This window comes from Lotus japonicus, chromosome 4 (assembly GCF_012489685.1).
Source record: "Lotus japonicus ecotype B-129 chromosome 4, LjGifu_v1.2".
NCBI classification, from domain to species: Eukaryota; Viridiplantae; Streptophyta; class Magnoliopsida; order Fabales; family Fabaceae; genus Lotus; species Lotus japonicus.
The window spans coordinates 15383968-15387668 of NC_080044.1; the positions used below are offsets into that span (position 1 = coordinate 15383968).

A 3701-nucleotide genomic window follows, 5' to 3' on the forward strand; every position below is an offset into this window, starting at 1 on the left:
TTTTGTGGTAGACATTTGTGATTTGTATACACCTATCACAAAATCTGATCATTTTCCTTTCATGTAATGGTACATATTTTTTTTAGTAATGATATATATACACCTCCTTATTTATTTTTATCTCTCTCCTCTTATCATCTATCACATCTTATATTTTCTCTCTTTTACTTTTTATTTTCTTCCTATCTCTCTCCTCTCCACCTCTTTCCACCTCATTTAGAGGTGTGAACAAATCATTATTGAGGGTTTTTTGGTGGGCATGTAATAGTACATAATCAAATAACAATGTTGGAGTTCACCAAAAATAAGATAACAGTGTTGGAGTTACGCGACGACCCGAATACGGTCTCTGAATCTTTGGCGACTGATTCAGAAAGCTCCTTATATATATTATATCATTGAATCTGTATCCCTTCTCCTCTCCCTCATCATTTCTATCACTAGTGAAAAAATTGTGTGGCATGCTACCAAAAACATATATAGATACCACCTAAAATTAAAACCATTACTTTCATAACTTGTACGTGTAATTAATTTGTTAAAGATGGAGCTGAGCTTGGATTTGAGCCTGGCCTGTGTATCCAGAACGATTTCTGAGCTTCTTGGGGGTGAGATTTTACAGAGCAAAGATGGGTCTAAGAAAATTACCAATCTTGAGGACTTTGTGAAAAGGTTGGAAGATGAGATGAGGAAGATCGAGGCCTTCAAACGTGAGCTTCCTCTTTGCATGATCCTTGTAAATGATGGTGGGTTAATTTAATTGAATCCCCAAACTTGTGAATTTGTCTTTTTTGTTAACTTCAAATTGGACACTTTTATTTATTGTGGTGATTTCACAATGTTTTGGTTGATGATGATCATTATATTAATGCAGCTATAACTAGATTGAAGGAGGAAATAGAACAGTGTTCGTGATTAGAAGATGGAACCGTGGTTGAAGAATTGATGAAAACTAATTCTAGAGGAAATGGGTCCTTTACTATTTTGAAGGAAACTATTGACATGAAGAACTGGATGAGCTCTGCTCAGCTATGGAGCGCTGAAACTAAATCGGTAAATATAAGAGCAACTAGAGTGAATCCTCAAATTCGTCCCTAAGCGTGAAAGATACCTACAATTTGTCCATGAAAAAAGAAATTACTTTCAAAATAGTTTTCATAGACAAATTTGAGGATTCACTAAAAAATTAATTAAGGATTGCACTTTGCTCTAATTTCTATAGAACTAAGACAAATGGGTTTGTCTTTTTTTTTGTTCTCTGTTTTGTAATGGCAGAGGAGTGGAGAGGATCATCGATTTGTGCCCCACAACCCGATTCAACCATGGATCGAGACCAGCAACAGTGAAGGAGCATTTGCGGCATTCAATGGAAACTCTTGTGTCACAAAGACTGCCTTAAGGGATGACAAGGAGATTTCAAAGGTTCCTAGCCTTGGTTTGATGGCTCAAGCTTTTGAGCTGCATCATGGAAACTCCACAAGCCAGGGCCAACAACAACAGCGGCAGAATCCCAGGAAACAAAGGAGATGTTGGTCGCCGGAGCTTCATCGGCTTTTCGTTGATGCCCTTCAACAATTGGGAGGACCACAAGGTACATAAAATTAGTTAACACTGCAACATGCTTACGGGTTTTTAAGTCTCGCATCCGTATTGCGACCAGCCACATCAATCCGCATTTATGTACAATTCTGCAGCCACATTTGCAATTGTGACCGCAATTTAAAAGCCATCATGCTTAAAGTTTTGTTGTGGTACAAGATTGTGAATAGCGCTGCAAGCTTTGGAACCTTATCTCTTAAATTAAGCTTATGATTAACTCTACTTAGCCCGAAAACTAGTTTAGAAATGAGGATTAATTATTCCACTTTTATTAGAATTATTTCAGTCATATTTTTAATCAATGTGAGACTTGTTAATATTATCCTAATAGTGGTGGTGGAGGATTTTTTTTTTTTCTTTTTTAAATTGCAGCTTCTTTTATCTAAAATTGAAAAGGTGGATCTTATCTTTAATTGATTTTTTCCTGTGCTGCAGTTGCCACTCCTAAGCAGATTAGAGAACAGATGCAAGTGGGAGGCCTGACAAATGATGAAGTGAAAAGTCACTTGCAAGTTAATTCAATTTGCAACCCTTTATTCATATTTTATTTTCATCCTCCAATTATTATTCCCAATGGCTCATAGTTCTTTGGTTTTTTCAGAAGTACAGGCTTCATTTTAGAAGAATTTCAACTTCAGAAGATCAATGTGGAGATAATAACAAATTTTCAAAGGGAAACTTATCACAATCTGGATCCCCACAAGGTCCTCTCTATCTTGGAGGGTCTGTTAATGTCCTTTCAAACAGTGTGGACACAGAAGAAGATGATGAGCAATCAGATTGCCACAGTTGGAAAGGTGGGATTCACCAGCAACCACAATTGCTGGTGTAGTGTGAGCCTGTGAAATTTACAGAAAATAAAAATAAAGCTCATAAATATTAAAGATTCAGAATTTGACAGCATTAAAATAATAGATCTAACATGTAAAATGGATTGAGCATTGAGCAGTTGATATTAAATGAGAGACTTCTAGAGTGAGCATTGAGCAGTTGAGATTTTGCTGAGTTTTTAAGAAGAGGATTTTTGTTAATGTTAACTGGAACTTTATTCAATAAATTTTCAGTGTGTAACTCCTTCTAGCTGTTTGGCCTCTTCTGCTCTGGTCTTTAGTTTCTTTGGGTTATCAATGTTGAATTATGTTTAAAAGGCTAAAAGCATTATACCATGGTTCATGTTAAGTTATCTATTAACTATTGTGGTTAATAGTAGGGGCGGCAAAACAATCAATATCCATCTAATCAAGCCATAAGAAAATTTATCCAAATCCATATCCACATAAGAAAATAATATAAATCGATATTATAATCATCCATTTATTTTATTGGAATAATCACAATCCATTCAATTAAAAATTAAAATACACGGATTGTTATATTAAAATTCCATGGATCACTAATAAATTTCAAGATTTCCTAATGGATTGACTTAAAATCATACTAGATTACAAAAATGGACTCAACCCTAAAATAGACATGAAACCCATCCAGAACCCTAAAATCAGCCTAAAATCCTAAAATTGACCCTAAACTCGACCTCATTCTAATATTTAGCTGAAAACCCTAAAATCGCCTCAATACCCTAAAATCAACTGTAAAACCTATAATTGGCCTTAAACCCTAAAATAAGCCCTAAACTCTAAAATTGTATGAAAAATCTAAACTCGGTCCTAAACCCTTAAACCGACCATAAACCCGACCTAAACCTTAATATCAGCCGAAAAAAAAAAGAGCACAAACCGTAAAATCAACTAAAAAACCTAAAGTTGATACTAACCCCTAAAATTGATTTTAGGGTTTTGTGCAGTTTTAGGTTTTCCAACCGATTTTAGGGTTCAGGTCTAGTTTAGGGTAAATTTTAGGAGTTTTAGCTTATTTAGAGTTTTCGACCGACTTTAGAGTTTTCAGCTGATTTTAGAGTTTCCGACTGATTTTAGGTTTTTGAATAATTTTAGAATTTAGGTTGGGGTTAGAGTTTTTCTAGTCAAAACTCTTATAATCGGCTGAAAATACTAAAATCAACCATAAACCTGACATAAATTCTAAAATTGGCCGAAAAACCTAAATTCGGCTGGAAACATAAAATCTATTAGATTAGTTATGGA

General features: G+C 34.8%; 1 pseudogene; it reads left to right on the forward strand.

Annotated features, from left to right (window-relative positions):
- Positions 1–333: 333 nt before the first annotated feature.
- Positions 334–2673, forward strand: LOC130716288 (transcription factor HHO5-like; annotated as a pseudogene).
- The last annotated feature ends 1028 nt before the right edge of the window (positions 2674–3701 follow it).